This window comes from Nothoprocta perdicaria, unplaced genomic scaffold, assembly GCF_003342845.1.
Source record: "Nothoprocta perdicaria isolate Ctin4 unplaced genomic scaffold, notPer1 scaffold_460, whole genome shotgun sequence".
Lineage (NCBI taxonomy): Eukaryota > Metazoa > Chordata > Aves > Tinamiformes > Tinamidae > Nothoprocta > Nothoprocta perdicaria.
In genome coordinates, this window is record NW_020455711.1 from 116,771 (window position 1) to 133,784 (window position 17,014).

At 53.6% G+C, this 17,014-nt stretch overlaps 1 long non-coding RNA gene across 1 annotated transcript; it reads right to left on the minus strand.

Moving 5' to 3' along the window:
* Window positions 1–5,838: 5,838 nt before the first annotated feature.
* Window positions 5,839–16,793, minus strand: LOC112953824. The gene is made up of 2 exons (XR_003250623.1): window positions 16,742–16,793; window positions 5,839–5,912 (listed from the first exon to the last, which is right to left on the minus strand). It is a non-coding gene; the product is annotated as an uncharacterized LOC112953824 (long non-coding RNA).
* Between the last annotated feature and the right edge of the window lie 221 nt (window positions 16,794–17,014).

The following is a 17,014-nucleotide window of genomic DNA, read 5'->3' on the forward strand; positions in this document are numbered from 1 at the left end:
GGAAGGAAGGAAGGAAGGAAGGAAGGAAGGAAGGAAGGAAGGAAGGAAGGAAGGAAGGAAGGAAGGAAGGAAGGAAGGAAGGAAGGAAGGAAGGAGCTTCAGGCAGGGACTAGAGGCAGGAAAGGCAGCGCTGCGGGAGACGAGGCACTGCAGACAGGCGGCCAGGGCGCTCCGAGGAGGATGAGAAGCTGAGGGGAGACAACGCAGATGTAAGACCACAGTGGAGCACTGAGGAGTCAAGGGGAGCCAGGCCACAAAGTGCATGACACAGACAGGATGAGGATGTGGGAGGTCCAGCTGGGGCTGCAGGAGGAGGACATGGGAAGCAGTAAGGAAGCTACTTCAGACGTCGGGTGTTCACACTCAACTGCAGTTGTCAACAGTTCAGCTGGTCRGGACCTAAACACTCCACATGCCCGCTAGTTTGGGATTCGAGAGGCACACACATCACATACCAAGGTCTGTATCACTTATCAAGTCTATCCAAAGACTGCAGAAGCGGTGGGGAGAGTAAGCAAAATGTCTGACTGTACTAGGAACAGATCGGTGAATAACACCCATTTTTATAAATGACACGACATAAATCAAAGATAGATTCACCTCTGCAGCACTGAAACTGTTCCACGCACCCTGTTTTGGAAAGGGGAGGCAAAGAACTGAGGGGGGTTAGCAAGAGGCAGCAAATAAGTGGGGAGATTTTGAAAGACAGCAAAAAAAACAGCAGAAGTTTTTAAGTCCACACTTGACATTCAGATATTAGGGAGAAAAATATCTTCTAGCGCCCTCAGAAAGCTACCACAAGCCAGGCTTGTGACATAGCGGGTGCACATTCCTCTTCCCTGGGAATCCATCCATCCTCTCACTGCCGGCCACCGCCACCTGACAGTAACCTCCATCAGCTCAGGGGGAAAAATGAAACAAAAGCCACCGCTTAAACAGAGAGCAAGGCAGATGTTTTTCCCGTTACTGCCATACTGGATACACTGCACACAGAGGACTCACTGTGGAGCCCCAGGCTCTGCATTTCCACAGCCTCAGCAACCAAGGGCTTTGCCGGGACGCTCTTCCTACCCCTTTAGCACAGAAGGGGCATAAACAGTGAGACATAAAGGAAATGGAGAGGCCTGCTTAAGCGGGTCACAGGGATACGCTGGAGCCTCATCCACACTCCAGAGTTCGACAGCGAGGTAATTAGGTCAGGGGATAGCTCTGCTGTAACAGATTCCTTTGACTTGGCTCGAACCAAGGTGCAGAGACACACAAATGCTGCCTCAGCGTGTATTTGCTTACTTGCCAGCAGCTCAAATTCTTAAAAACATACTCCAAGTGCCGAGCGTGTCCGAGATCGCGGCTCGGGCCCTTGATGTGGCTCCCAGCTCCCTACATCTGCAAGGGCCTCCAAGAAGGGTGCTAAGGGCAGCAGAGTTCAAGTCAAGGAACAGCTGCCTGCAATAAATGCCAAAGCAGGAGGGGAGAGCGAGGGCTGACTGCCAGAAAGACACTTGTATTGATGCAGGCTAAGGTCATCCCAGGGACCAGGAGTTTGACACCCATGATTAAAGCATAATCAGGAAATGCTTCCTGACAGTGAAGTCTATTAGACTGAGGAAGAGGCTCCCAAGGGAAGCGCGGGAAGCCTCACGCTGCTGTCTCTGTGAAGAGTGACACGACAGGCTGCAGTGAGCAGGAGCCCGAGGGCTAGCGAGATGGCCTAGGGGGGCAGCCCCACCAGGTGCCTCCCGCAGGAGGTGGCACTGACTGCAGCAATTCCTTCCTCCGCCGCGGCGACATCCCAGCTGGGCCTGCACTGCTGCTTGCAAAACGCCCCAGGAATTGCATCCCAGCCCTTCCACACATTTGGAGGGATGGGATTTTGACCCATATCAGCTCATTGATCCATTTTACACCACTACTGTTACTAACTGCATGAGCACCACTGATGGGATGGCACTGGTGGTATCGGACAGGAACGTGGGGTACGAAGTGAGAAGYTAGGGGCTTTTTAGGGCTTGCTTTAGGTATCTTTACACTAACCTTGCGTGCATGAATTTATGCAAAGAAGGACAGTGGAGAATAAGACTAGGGTGAGGGGGTTACCTAAACCATGATCTGGCAGCCTCAGACTTGTTTGATTGTACAAAAGCTAGCATATATATATGGAAATGATGTTCATTTACAGCAGAGAATGTTCCTGTTAGTTACAGACGAGATATCAAGAAAATTCAGATCCACTGGGCCAGCACTAACTCTGTGCTTTAGATTTGAAAGAGACTTTTTTTTTCAATTTTGACTTTAAATATTTAATTGATTCCCCTTCATGTTTCATTTTCATATTTTTAAATGAAAAGGGAGAGCAGAAGGATCAGTTTGAACTGTGCAGTTCCACAAGAAAACATATTCTACTTAAAGCTAGTAGGCTCTCATCTCCGTTCTCTTTTTCCCCCCTTTTTTGGGGGGGGGTTAGAGGGGGGTGAGGGGAGGAGCTGTTAAGAACACCACAAAGTTCAAAATCAGTGTCTCCACTTGCAACACAGTTCTCCCCCTCCCACCGTATCTGTTGCAGGAGCTACCCACGGCTGACACTACTCATGAAGCTCCTCCATATGGCTCTGCTTCCCTTGATTTTTGTTCAGCCTGGTAAACTTTGGCTCTGTTCAGGATTTCCTGATGCTTAGAAGACAGGGCAGATTCCAACAATTCCCGCTTCTCCTTCTCTTGCTTTGATAAAGCTCCCATCTGCAAAAACCTAGTGATATGGTAAAGCATAAGGGTTTGTTTGACCATCACCAGTCATTTTTTTCACTTTAAATTTTTCATTAAAATTTTTCACATTGTGGCCAGTATTCTTAAAAAACTACTTACACTGTGTCAGAGCCAAAAGGCTTCAGGAACACRCGAGCCCCTCGCACTGAACGGCATGTGAGCCCACAGCAACGAACGCCTGTTCCCAACTAACGTGTCTTGCAGGAATCTCACAAGCAAGCAAGCAAGGGCCTTTTAGTCAAGGTAGAAAGACTCCAAAATGGTAGACGCGAGAGCTGGAGTGTTATTTTAAAGCAGCTCTAAGTTGAAAAGAGTTTTTCAATTATCCCAAACCACTCAAAGAGAAGTTTCGGTGTGGCCAGGAAGCAACGAGGCACTCAGCGAGTGCTCTGTACTCAGCCTAACGGGGTGGGTTTTTGCAGCTCCCTTCCACACTGAGTCGTGAAGGATACAGATCATTACAGCCTCCAGCTAGGGAGCTTTCAGCCCGCCGTGTAGCAGCTCACGCTTTTAGCTCCGGAGGTCCCCAGTTCAATCTGCTGCATGTCAGCCAAGAGGGCAGCTGTCATATAATTACAGCCACAAGTTTGCATGCGAAAAAGCAGGGAGAGTGAACAGAGATCTTATTATAGAATCCTGGTTGCAACCTGCGGAACAGCTCCCTTCCTAAAGTCACTTTTTGTAAAGATGGAAAAAGAAAAATCTTCCAAATCAGCTTCACGGATTCCGTTTGCAGGAGCCGGTGCTGCTCTGCAATAAGTCAGTTGTCACGCAGACAGGGAGCCAGCTGCTGAAGCRCACAAGCAGAGCCACCAGCAAGGCCCTTCAGCAGCCAAAAATAAGGGGCCATTCTCAGGGCTGCAGCCGAGCAAKCCGACCTCCAGCAAGGGGTCTTTTTCCTTAACTATAAACATTCACCAGAGCACAAGCCACTTGGACACCCATATTCTAATTCAGATCCAAGAAATCCTGCTTTCTTCAAATTGTACATACAAGTTCCCACGAAGATTTAACAGCACAAAGTACTTTGGAGGACAGCATGTTTGATCTACAAAGGTATAAAACACAGGAAAAAAAAAATCAATCTCAAATGAAAAGATCTTTTAATGACTGCAACATAAAACAATTCACCAAGTTTCTTCTTATCTGTTGATCTTTCCGCAGATCCTTCTGCACAAACACACAGCAATTTTCAAGCCAAACTTTCCCAAGCCAAGATGTTCAAAACCAGAATTTAAAACAGCACAAAACAGCTTTAAAGTAACAATAGTTTTCCGACAACAATTATTCTAGAAATCTCTCTCTCTCTTCTCTCTCTCCCCCCTCAGGAAAGCTATTTCAGGCTTAAAACACAGCTCAATTTTTTCACAACATTTTTTTTGCAAAACATTCTCTCCTCTGCTAGCAATTCCCACCCTTCCCTGCAGCTCAGCAGCACAGAACCCCTGGAGAGGTCCCCATTCCCTGTGGAGAACCGACCACCACGGGCCTCAAGGGAGCTTAACTCGCACTCGCAGCCAACTACATCCGCTCCTCACAACAAGGTGGGAGAGACAACCAAGGACGTGGAGAACACGGTGTCGAAGGGAGCTCTGCACAACTACAGCAGCGCAGGAACATTTGGGGCTCRTTAAATTCACGGAGCAAAACCCTGGCCGGGCTCACGGCACAGAAGAGACCCACGAAGGGCTCTCCTCTCCCTACCTACTGCGCCCAGCCGGGGCTCGGGAACATCTGAACCACGCTTGGGGCAGAGGCCAATCCCAGCAACCGCATGCAGGGATCACTGAAATGAGACACCACCAGGCTATTTTCTGSTGTTATTTCTGTAAATTTAGCACTGCTAAAAGGTTTCCAGATAGACACACTCTGGAGAGTGAAATCCTTTGCCTACCCTGAGAAGAAATGCGGGGAGAATAGCAGCAAACACATAAMCTGCCTTTCTCATCTCTCCCAGCCTGCCGAGCCTGAAATGACTGACAAAGGTGCAGACTGAGGGATAGGCATAAATTACTAATATTGCAGGAGCAGCCGCGCTGTTGCTGTGATAGTCTAAAAACGTAGCGGAGCCCGGCTCTACAGGGAGATATTACTCTACTTCAAAATCATTCATTCAGGAAACCTGCAAACCGAGGAGAAAAGAATCATCCTATGGTGAACTCTATCAAAACCCGCCGGTTTAGGGCTCTTCATTTCCGAGTCAAAAGCAATTTTAACATGAAAAAGAGAAAAAAACAGGAAATCAAGGTGAAGCCTAAGGGACACTGGGGTTTCACACACGCGACACTGCAGTGGTGTTTCTTCTGGACACAAACTCTAGCATCCGTCTCATTCCCGACCTGCCAAGTCCATCCCACTCCCGAGCGCCGGCTTCGTGTTTTGTCTCCGCTCCCGGCGAGCGTGGAATGGGGAGCCGTGCGCTAGGAAATGGCAGCAAGCCAAAAAGCCACTTCAGCTCCTGCTCAGGCTGCAACCTGCGCCTCAGCTAGAGCGCAAGGCTCCAGATCCACATTCTCTCACATCTTTTATCTCRTTCTAGGGTTCGTGCTGAACCTCCTGCCTCCGAAACCGAATACACATGAGCAGTACGTGAGAAATGCGACATCCAACCCAATATTCTTCTTCTGCTCCCCTGTTGCAAGGGGCATGGGTTACTYAGGGCTGTTAGTTTGTCCTGGGATTAACCACCTCAGCTTTGACATAACTCAAGAAAGCTAAAATCCGCTCTTTTCATCTTTCTTAGTAATTAACATGCACTTACTTTTCATTAAAGACAAATGCTTTGTCTTCCCCAAATAACTGGAATAGTTACTGAAATGTTTTCCTTACCAAAACCCTGGAAGGACTCAAGTTTATTAGTAACATTTTGCATAAGGAGGCACAACATTTCTCCATATCAAAAGGAAAGGAAGCAGTCAATTTTTCACACAAGAAAGCAAGCATTTTCTATTAAAAAAATCTTGCATTTATAATAGGAAAAGGGTTTTCACCAACTGGAGACACTGATGGGGGGAAGGGAATAACAAAAAAGGCCCTACCCCCAACTGGATGGCATTCCTCTCTTTGGGTGCAATGTGGAAGTGTTTGACTGACGCGTCTGATCCATTCCAAAATTCCAGGCGATGTTTTAATCATCAATGAGCAGAATCCTATTATTTTTCAAGGAGAAAAAAAAAATAGAAAAAAATACAGTAGAATATGAAGGCAGAGGGACACAGAGCAGCTGGCATTTGTCTAGCTGATCCAGCTGATTTAGCTGGGGCCATAATTATCAACAGATTAAAGAATTGGATGATGGCAGAAACTGATATCTACTGTTTAACCCCTCCTCCCTCCTACCTCATGCTGCCATTTCAGCTCATCCTAGGCTCCCAATATAGCTCGAAATGAGAGTTCCGCACCAAAGGAAATGAAACAGGCACGGGAAAAGGAGTGGAAAGAGATAAAACAGGGTAAAGCAGAAAGTAGAGCAGGGTAGAACACGGAGAGGCCGTTAGACGCAGCCCAGGGCTCAAACAGCAGCCCGACCCGCAGAGCGGCCGGTGGGAGGAGGCTCGAGGCGGCGCCGAGGCCCGGGGTGAGGACGCGGCGGCGGGGAGGCCCCACGGAGGCCCCCGTGCCCAGCACGAGCTCAGCCCTCCGCAGCGAGGGGCAGCCCAGGCCTCTCTGCAGCGCGGTGGCTGCTGCCACAGGCGCCTTCCTTACCGATGGCCRGGCCACGGCAACGCGGCGCGAGCCCCGCACCGCAAGCCAAGGCTTCCCGCTCTGCCCCTTAACTCCCTTCGCTGCCAGCCGTTCCCAGAGCGGCGGCCGGGGCGGCCCCGGAGCGCGGCTCCGCGCACAGCCGGCTCTGTGCCAAGCCGGGAGCTCGGCAGGGCCTGCGGAACGCCAGCCCCRAGGCCGCGTCCCTGCTCCAGCAGCCAGAAGGCAGCGGCACGAGCCGCTCGGCCCAGCCTGCAGTCACCTGCGTTCCCACCAGGAGAGGCTCAACAGCCTACGGAAGGGCATGGAAGCCGCTCTGGTCTAGCTGGCTTCCTGCCCGCCGGGAAACACCAACGGCGCAAAGGTCTCTGAGCACGTGAGAGCTGCRCCGGGCTCCCCGGCATGGGCACAGCGAGGAGCAGCGAGCGCTGCCCTTCGGCCGCCRGCGCAGGGGGCTTCATGGCCAGGCGGCCGCCTCGGGAACCCGGCGCTGCCGGCCTGTCGGCAGGGCCTGAACCCCGGCGCAGTGGCGGCGGCAGCTCAAACCTCTGCCGCACGCTCTTAAATAATTAAACTCTGTGGGAGCAGCAGCAGACTCATAAAACCCTCACGCGAAGCAAGCCAGCCATTAATGGGGGTCAAAGATGAACGCTCTGGTTTTCAAGCGTGCTTTGCTGCGCGGGGGGAGCGGAGCTCCGCGCTGCCCTCTCCGCAACCTGATGAGCGCTTCCTTTGGGCACGACCGACACGGCCGGCTGCCCGAGCGCCCGGCAGCCAGCGGCAATGGGGGGCCATATTTGGGGGCTACCTGCGCCCACCGCTCACCAGTAGACGGRCCAGGGATCCAGCGGGGAGACACCGGGCACCGGCAGCCGCTGGCTCTGCGCTCGCCGCGACGTTCGCCTTGCGCACGGAAGCGGCGCATGGGATGCCAGGGCCAGCGGCACCGATATCCCTGCAAGCCCCGGCCTGGCACGGCATCCCGTACGGCCCTGCATGGAGCGCAGCACAGGCTCCTAAAACCTGCCTGGATTCCCAGCCTGGGCTCCACGCCAGCGCAGAGTTTTGGAAATGGCCATTGAAGCTTTCCATTTACAAAAAAAACCATGAAAGTGGGGAGGGAGGTAAGGAGAAGGGAGGGCAGGTTGTCCTGTGGGAGAGGTCCCTGCACTGATGCAGCCTTTCCCGGCAGCGCACAGGGACGCTTKGATGCTACCAGCTCCAAGCCAAGCGAGCGCTCCTGTGAAAGCAGATGCTCCAGCGAGGCCGACATTGCCCGCGACTCCGCTGGCCCCTTTGGGGTGCCGCCTGCAAGCTCCACACGTGCCAGGGAGCCCTGGGGTGCTCCCGTTCACAGGGATCACCCAGTGGAGCCCCACAAACACTCAYGGAGAAAACAAACCCTGTGATCGAATCAGAAAAGCCCTCGGCCCTACGGAAAGCTGAGGCCAAAGCAAAGCAACTGCCTCCTGGGCAAGGGAAGACGCCTGCCTGCAGCCTCCTGGGCTCCCGCACAGCACACAGCCAAAACAGGGAATCGGGGGAGAGYGCAGACGATATGAAGTGGCCAAGTGCCTATGAGCGGTCTCCGTACCATGCTGAGAAAGCAACTGGTGGAACAGGAGCCAYGGTGGACACAGGCCTGCAGGGGAGCCTTGTATTTCAAGCAGCGCTGACAGGCTCCTGCTTCTCCAGGTCACTAGGAACCTAGTTCCAGCCTTGGTACCTCTTCCCTCATGCCTCTGACTCCTGGAACACAGTTACTATTCAGGACAGAAACAGCCAACGGGGCACCCGTCGCAGAGCGCTGGACGATCCCATGCGGCCAGAGTCAGAATGGCAGGTGGCCCAAGCGGGATAATTAGGAAGAGCAACAGAAACCACAACACAGAAGCAAGTGGCTTCCACCAGGAGATAGGGCCCGAGCCGGGAGCTGTCGCCGCAGGTGCCAGAGGTGCTGCAGGAACACGCTGCTATCAGCCCCTCGCAACGCCACCTTTCAGCCAGGCTTTCGGCTCCACACACGGAAAGCGGAGCTGATCGGATTCACCCGCTGATCTGCTTCACATCTTCGGTTCCCAGGTATGTTTGGTAGTGCTGCAGCAGATGCTCGGCTGACACTTGGCAGCAGCACACGGCATGCAAAAGCGGAGCTACCTATTCATTTTAGCCCTTGTTTCCACCCATTCCGTCCAAAATTCCTTCTGCAGTGAAGCTTGGCAAGCAACACTCAGAGGAAATTCCCATTTCCCTCTCGGCACCACACCCACGTCTCCAATGAGATGATTTCTGCAGGCTGCTCCACCAGCGGTAGGTACCTCAGCAATTAGTTATGGGCCTGTGCGGCGGCTTCTCCCTCTGGGGCAGCATTTTTAGGCCTTGCCTAACGAGCAGCTTTGTCAGAAGGTCTTCGCTGGCGCGGCAGCACCTCCGCTTTGCTGGCTTATGTGGGGTGACCCTCCCGTGCGCTCCTCTCGCCTTCCCAAGAGGGTGACGACTACAGCCTCACAGGCCAACCCCAGTGCAGCCCCACACGCCAACCTGAGTGTCCTCCCCACACAAACCCCTTGACATGGCCAGGCAGACCACAAAGAGGCTTCCAAGAAGGCCCCGTTGCAGCTGCTCCTCTCCTCTCCTCTCCTCTCCCTGTGAAGCAGCGGCAGCAGCTCCATCCTCGCCGGCGATGGCTGCAGCTCTGGAGACGACCCCAAATCGGGCCCATTTCCTGGATCTTTTCCCTGCATTTCCATGCTAAAATTGGCTTACAGGAACACCCACGATCACGAGCAGGGTTAAGCAGTACTGGAGGAGAGTCACCCATTACGACTGATTTGCCAGAACAACAACAAAATCCAGCAAGTAGCTACGAGAGATGAGGAAAAGACGTAGGTGGAGGACAAGAGTGCCAGGATACACATCGCTACTCGGAGCAGCGAGAAAGGGAGACTGCAGGGAAAACTGCAGCCAGCCCCGCATCCGTACGTGTCCCCTGGCCGAGACCCACACATCAGCCAGGGCAACGGCAGATCCTGAGCACACCCCAACTCTCCAGCTCCTTCGCTAACAGCCGCCCCAGAGGCTCAGTGCATGGACAAGGAGATGGAAAACAAAATTCCCATTGAAGTTACACACACGATTTTCTGTGTCATTCCTTCTCTTCTATATGTGACTATATATAAATAAATCATAAAATCACAAAATAAAACCAAAAAAGTTGGAAGGGACCTTTAGAGATCATCTAGTCCAACTACCCTGCACATGCAGGGTCATCTAGAGCATAAATATATATATATTGCATTTGGCTTATGAGCATGTGAGATTTAAATTATTTATTTTTATATATGTGCATATCTCCTTTAAACAAAGGCACCTTTGGCTTGGCGCATCCAGTGGCACCAGTATTTCGTATCAATGGAGCGGTTCTCTCCTTCATTCCCTGMATCTTTTGAAAACACATCCACCGTAACAGTCACCCAGTGAAGAATTCCACCACCTAAAGCAGCACAGCCACACGATAATCCTATTTTTTACCAAAACACCTTCATAAACGAACAAGGAGAATTTAGATGCGAGTGCTCAGAAAAGCCAGCCGCAGTAGAGCATGGAGCAAATCCCTAATCCGAACAAGTTCTTCCCTCCGCTCCTGGCTCCCAGGCGGTTGCTCCGAAGCTGCCCGGTGCGCGCGGGACACCAAGGGCAAGGCGCCCTCCCGGGGCCGTGGCCGGGCTCGCTGCTCTTCCCTGCCTGCCGCCCGCGCAGCCCGCGAGGGCCGGGCACACATGGGGCTCTACCAAAAGCGAAGCCAGGGCAGCTGYGCGGGGGCAAGCGCGCTCGGCGTCTCCAAGCCGGGGAGAGCTCCTGCGGCATCCCGCTGCAGCGCCGGCTCTCCATGCAGTCACAGACCATCCTCCCGAATTCACCCGCCCGCTCATCCCCCATCGCCAGGGCCGCCCGGTCCCGCCGGGCCTGGGCTCTCAGTCCACGCTGCCACCACCGGCGAAGCCGTCAAGGCCCGACCTAGGCCGACTCCTCAGGCAGGGCGGCCTCCTCCAGCCCTCGCTGTGAGGGGGTAAGGCGACTACTTTTTAAGCTCTGGTGACATCCTAGGACTCTGCCCATTAGCAGATGTCCTAAAACGCACGCCCTTTAGCAAAGGGCTCTCGAGAGCCATAGCGCAACTTCTACCGAGGAGGCGGCCAATGTCAAGCCCTTCCCTTCTGCGTGTTGAAAATGCTGCCTGGAAATGCAATCGGCATCTGGAAGCACACGAGTATATYCCAGGGAAAGAAGGGGAGCAGGGCAGGGGAGGGAACTGAAAATGAAGACTGAGGGCCGGGCTTCACGTTGCAGCTGAACCAAGCTAATAGTTGACTCGTGCCAAACAAGGGAGGCGCYGCTTCCACCTTCCCCTCGTTCCCCTCGCTTCCAGCCACACAGTCCTGCCCTCTGGAGTGCCTGCTCGCAGGCTGGGCTTAACCCACAGGCTGGGTTTGGCTTTGGGGTCCAGCTACTGACTTGCAGGGGAGGATTCCCRACAGATAGCTGAGCAAATGGAACCTGCTCGGGCCAGCACGAGCCCGGAGCTACAAGSAAGGCTGGGCCTGCGGCTCCCTCCTCAAGGCAGAGCAGGAAAAAATCCACCCTGGTTTGCCCAGGCTGGATCCCCAGCCGACTGGGCCTGCTTCCGAACCGGCCTTCGCTGCTCCCATCGCCGCCGCTGCCCCAGCAAGATGGCTGCTGCCGCCTTCGCCATGCTCAGAAACGCCCGTTTCCATCACCAATTCAACAATTAGTTTCAGGGAGCTCGCGGTAAAGCATTTTTCTTTTCCCTATCTGCCTCTGCATCGTCAGATGAAAAAAATAATGCAGTTCTCTTCGATTAAAAAAAAAAAAAGAAACGTATTACTGTACTGTCTTCATTCCCTGCACCTCCTCTGCTCAATTACTAGAAGCAATTTACAGACAATAAATGTAACTTCACAGCTGCTTGTATGAAGTATTCCCTCTATTTTATAGATGAGGATACAGCCTTGAAGAAATTAAGCCTGATGCTACTAATATCAACRAGGTTACTTCAAAGCTGGATAAGTAAGAGGAACAGATGAACTCTTAAGGAACACAGATCATGACTGTATGCTAGTAATACTAGTAATAAAGAATTAAGGATGTTACCAGCCAGACATAAATTCCTTTAATGCTTCCACTTAAATACAGTAACGCAGAAAAGCTCACTTTGGGCTTTTGCTTGGTTTTGTGCTGGTTTTTCTTAGGAAGAACATCAGGAAATTTCAGATTTCCCCCTCAGTACATCCAACAGACCCAATACACACTGGGTTTTTAGTGAGGTTTAACCGAGGGTCCCCTCTCAGACCCTGCGGCGGCCTTCCCGCTTCCYGCACCGGGAATCGGCAGCTAGAACTCCGCGCACCATTTTATCAATGAAGATAAGCCAGCCAGGACTGAATCCAACTTTTCCTGTCACAGCCACACAGGCTTTGGCAAGGCTAAGAGGAGTTAAAAACGAAGTCTGTTGTTAAAAAATCGCCACCTGTAACTTCGAAAAAAGCCCTGGGAGTAGCAACACCAAGGAAAAAAAAATATGGTGCAGTTTTGTACAGGCACTTCTCTGATGATAACTGCTCCTTAAGGCTTAATAAAAATGTAAGGCCAGCTTTTCATCTTCCACACGTTAGCCCAGCTCAAAAGCAGGACCTAAATCTAGTTACACGGCTCAAGGAGGCCCAGCTTCTGCTAGGAAGAAAACAACAGGTAATCTAAAGACTGAGTCACCCGAACAGTCCCTTCCAGGCAAAAATAATTCCACCAAGAATTGGCATATTGGTATTGAAGACAAAAAGAAGTGCAAATTTTGGCACTTTATTCATTGTGCAGGTTCTAATCTGTCCTTTTACTGCCACATTTAATACCTCTGGGTTAACAAGTTCCCTGTACTTCCACATTCCTCTATCTACCCCACCTGGCTCGTGTCCTCAAAGGTCCCTTCTTGACACCTCCTGCCAGCAACCGCCTGTCACTGTCCTCATGTTTCCTTATCCCCAGTGAGCACAGAGTAGCCTTTGTCCAGCTAGCCCTCGGAAAACTAATTTGGGATTAAGGCCTTTCTTCCTAGCCTGCACACGAATACCAAGCGTGCTGAAAGCAACAGGGCGCTCTGGGCTTCTGCGCTGTGACTAGTTTAAAGCCAAGAGCTGTACCAGGCAGGCATCAAGGAACATCTATGCTTCCAGGACAACAAATAAAAATAAAAACCAGAAAGGACTTGGATTTGTAAAATCTCTCACGCGGGGCGAGCGCATTTATAGCAGAGCTGCCATTTTCTGCATTTTCACTGCTGCAGCTCCACACRTTTGTGCCCCCGGATGTCTGGGCACACATTTGTGCCCCTGTCACCGGTCCTGCAATGACATGACAACCTGGGGCTATCCCGGAAAACTGCACATGAGTTGGATCTGCTGCAGACAGCACCTGCCCCAACAAGCAGGGCTCCCCGTGCAGAACACGCAGCTGCCCTCCCTTTTCAAACAGGGTCCAAGGGGCTGGYGCGAGGCCACCCAAACCCTCCCTGCCCCTTCACAGCGCCCTCAGCAGCTACGTAAGGACCAGAGGAGACGGGTGGGCTGGAAGAGGCCATCGCGCAGCCTGACCGGCCAGCAAAGGCTGACGTGCCCAGCAAAGCTCAGGGACTGCAGCTCCTGCCCCTCGCCAGCCTCCTGACTCCGACCTGCTGAAATTCAGCATGGGCCACAGCACCCAGCCCTCCCCTAAGCTCCTCCRGAGGGGATGCACGGAGGAAGACATGAGGAGAATTTTATTTATGAGGTTGGCAGATCTGTTGTGGACACTGACCCACCAATACTTTTTTTTCCCCCCCAATATAAAGAACATATAAGACGCCTAGGATTTGAGAGCTGCTTTTTAATTAAATTTAAATAAGTAAATGACAGCCTGTTGCCATGGAGAATGAGCAGACACAGCCTCCTGACTCCAGGGCAGGATCAAGTAGGAGAGGCAGGCAAGGCTGTGAAATTAAAAACACCTATCTTAAAGCAAATGGTCTCGATAATTAGCAAAAAATGTGGCACAGAGAAATAATATTACCATATGGCAGGAAGTGGTTTTCAAGGTGAACTACAAAGCTATTTTAAATAAACGAATAAACTGCTGAAGCAGCTGGGTCATTCACAAAAGCATATATGCAGGTTTAAATGACGTATGCATATAGAATCATAGAGTCCTTAAGCTTGGAAGGGACCTCTAAAGATCATCTAGCCCAACGCCCTGCACAYGCAGGGTCACCTAGAGCACRTGGCACAGCGTATATATAGATGCAGAAAAACAGTAATTAGTTCTTTTTTACTTACCTGCCTGGAGTCTGTTTCTGGGTCTGTTTTTATTTTTCAAGATTTGTTCCAAACAATTTGCACCTAYGTGTACTTACTGGAGAGCCATCCACTTTCCAAAGCTTTGCAGTTCACCCTGAAGCAAGGGCCAAGTTTATGGGATATAAAAYCTCTCGCTTGGTGCCATTACACAATTCTGGCCAGATCATCACACACTAATAATCATTTGTGAAGCTGGGCGTCCCTCTCATGACTTCCACTGCAAAGGGACCTCTAAGGAGGTTTTGCCCCCTGCTCTAATCTAAAGGGCCCCCACAAGGAGACTCCCCTACACCCTTTTCCAGCCCAGCCGGTGCAAATCTGAGCGAAATGGTCTTACAACTTCCAGTGAGCACGTGGCCAGCAAGGCACACAAAATAACTTAAAAATACTTGAAATAAATTGCATCTGATGACTCGGTTAAAAAAAAAAAATGTACAGTACATTTTTGAAAGATAAAGGAGAGACACAAACTAATTTTCACTTCCAACCTCACTTCCTTTGGGAGGAAAGGGGCAGTCACAGTGTTTCGCCTATTTTGTGCAGAGGCAAGTTGCTGGTCACAGCCATTAGTCTTCCTTAGGAACCCACGACCCACATGAAGGAAACTCTCAGGATCTCGGCCCAGAACCTCACGACACAACCACTTCCATCAAACACAGTCACATCTTTTAGCACCGACCAGCAGAGGCTGCACTGGCTGTTGACACTGGCTCTTCTGCCAGTGCCTCCCCTCCTTTTAGGGAGGGCCGTCAGAATAGAAGCCTTAGAAAAAGGCAGGCATGGGGGAAACACAAGCACTTCACACCAGGATCATCTTCTCTCCGTTTTGCCCCAGTTTTGCAGTATATGCTGCACTGAGGCCACACTACATGAGATCCACAGCTTTCATCAACAAATAAACTCAAGGTCCAACCCTGCATAAACCTGCGTAAACCTGCAAACCTGCAAACCTGGTCCATCCTGGTGCCCTGCATCCTGCTGGATGGTGGACCCTGGTGCTGCTCTTCAAAAACGGTGTGTGAGCGGGTGAGAACAGGCTACCTCCCTAAGGCCAAGCTCAAGTGCTGAAGGGCTTTTGAACCCCGCCGCCCCGCGCCCCACCTCGGCACGAGGCCTGCGGTGAGGAGCTCTCAGCCACTCCGGACCCCTCGCTCCAACGGCAGGCACCAYGCGCTCCCGCTTTCCCTGCTTCCCACGGCTTTCCCCGCGGCGCAGGCAGCTTCTCCTCGCCTCAGCCGCCGTCCTGCCCCAGCACCCACTGGAACACAAGCCCAGGGGTGGCTGCTCCTTCCCACCTCTTAGCTTCATTATTTGTTTCTAATTTGGGGTTGAAAGCAAGAGGGTTAAGCCCATCAAAGGCAGCTTAGCAGGCGTCCCTGCAAGCCCACCTACCCGTTCAAGGGAAGAGCTCAAACTCCACGCCAGCAGCCGCGTGGCCTATCGAGGGCAACGCTGCCTGTGCTCAGGAGCAGATCAGTTTTGTACCGCAGCAGCTCGGGTCACGGGTCAAAAATACGATTSAAAGGGAAAAAAGAAAAGCCACGTATATGTGGGTGCTCCCTTGGGCAGCAGCGCCTGTGCCGCACGCATATAAGAGAAGGAGAGGACGCCCACAAGTCTTGGCTGGGCCGGGCCCAGCCCCGCTCGGTGCCCATCGCTCCCGCTTTCCCTCTGCCCTCTCTTCCTGACCTTCATCCCGCTCCAGCCCTGCTCCGGGCCAGCTGCTCGCAGGCCCCTCCTGGCCGCCAGCCCCGCTCCCCAGGGCGCCSTGCTCTTCCTCCTCCCCACAAACTTCTGGTGACCTCTCGCAGCCWCGCGCTCCCAACGCCACCCCGGTGCTCCCACCTCAGGGAACCGGGGCGGATGCTGCAAAAACCCGAGAAAAGCCTTCGGAAACGAGCTCGGCCGGGTGCCCTCACACGACGCCGGGTCCCGGTGCGCGCGCGCGGGCGGTTTCCACGCGGGACCCTGTGCGGCGGCCGCGCTCCGGGACGGCGTCGCACGCGCGCGAGCCCCCCGCCTCGTCAGCAGGGACAAGTGCCAGGGGCAAGGGGCTGGGGGCTGCGGGACAGCAGCCCAGCGCCTGGGTGGCGCTTCCAGGGGATACATCACAAGATACCAAGATGGTTTCTTCTTTTCTGATGTTTCTGAGCATTCAGATGGGTCGCATTTTGCCCTGGGAGGGTGGGGGGGTGCAGAAAATGGAAGGAGGGCAGGGGAGGAGGAGGGAAGCAGCGCACGGGGCTGCAGAGCGTTAACTGTTTGCACACCGCGAATAACACGAAGCTGCAAATGGAGGTTCAGGGCGGCCGAGCACCCAAACGCCCRGCTGCTGCTGCGCAGATCCCTGCGGGATGGATGCACATGGAAAACACAGGGAACGGACACAGAGGTTCTCCCGGCCCCGTGCGCAGGAACAGCCCCGCTTGCAGCCTCCCCGTTCCCCGTGGGAGGGCCGGCCAGGCGCAGGCCGGGCTGCTCCCCGCGCGGCCGCGGGACCCGCGCACGCGGACACGCACACGGACACGCACACGCACACGGACCCGGCCGCGCGTCCGGAGGCCGCTACCGACGGCGGGACGTGGGCGCCGCCCGCAACGCGCCGCTGCCCAGAGCCTGTCCCCAAACACATCCCCCGGGGCCGCGGGGCGGCTTGCAGCCGTGCTGAGGAAAAATCAAAATAAATCAAGACCCGCGGACACCAAAATAATAAAAAGCAGGATAAAACAATACATAAATTAAAAAATAAAAGCCGCCTCAACAGGAAGGAAAGGAGCGGGAGCAGCCGGTTCCTTGACTAGCCGTTCATTCCCAGCGCCCCGCTCCCCGCCGCGCGCCGGGCCGGGCCGCTAACGGCCGCAACGGCCGCTTACCTGGCGGGGCCGCCCGTCACGGGGCCATGGCCGTGCCGTGCCGTGCCGTGCCGGGGCGCGGCGGGGCGCGGGGCTCCCGCCTCGTCGCCGCTCGCAGGGGCCGCGGTACAAATCCCGTCACGGCATGTGACGCGCCGGAGCCGCGGCTCGTGCTGAGCCGAGCCGAGCGGAGCCGAGCGGAGCCGAGCGGAGCCCAGGCGAGCCGAGCCCTGCGCGCCGCCGCCGCGCTCGGCGCCCCCCGCCCGACAGCGCCGCGCAGCCGGGCCCGGCTCT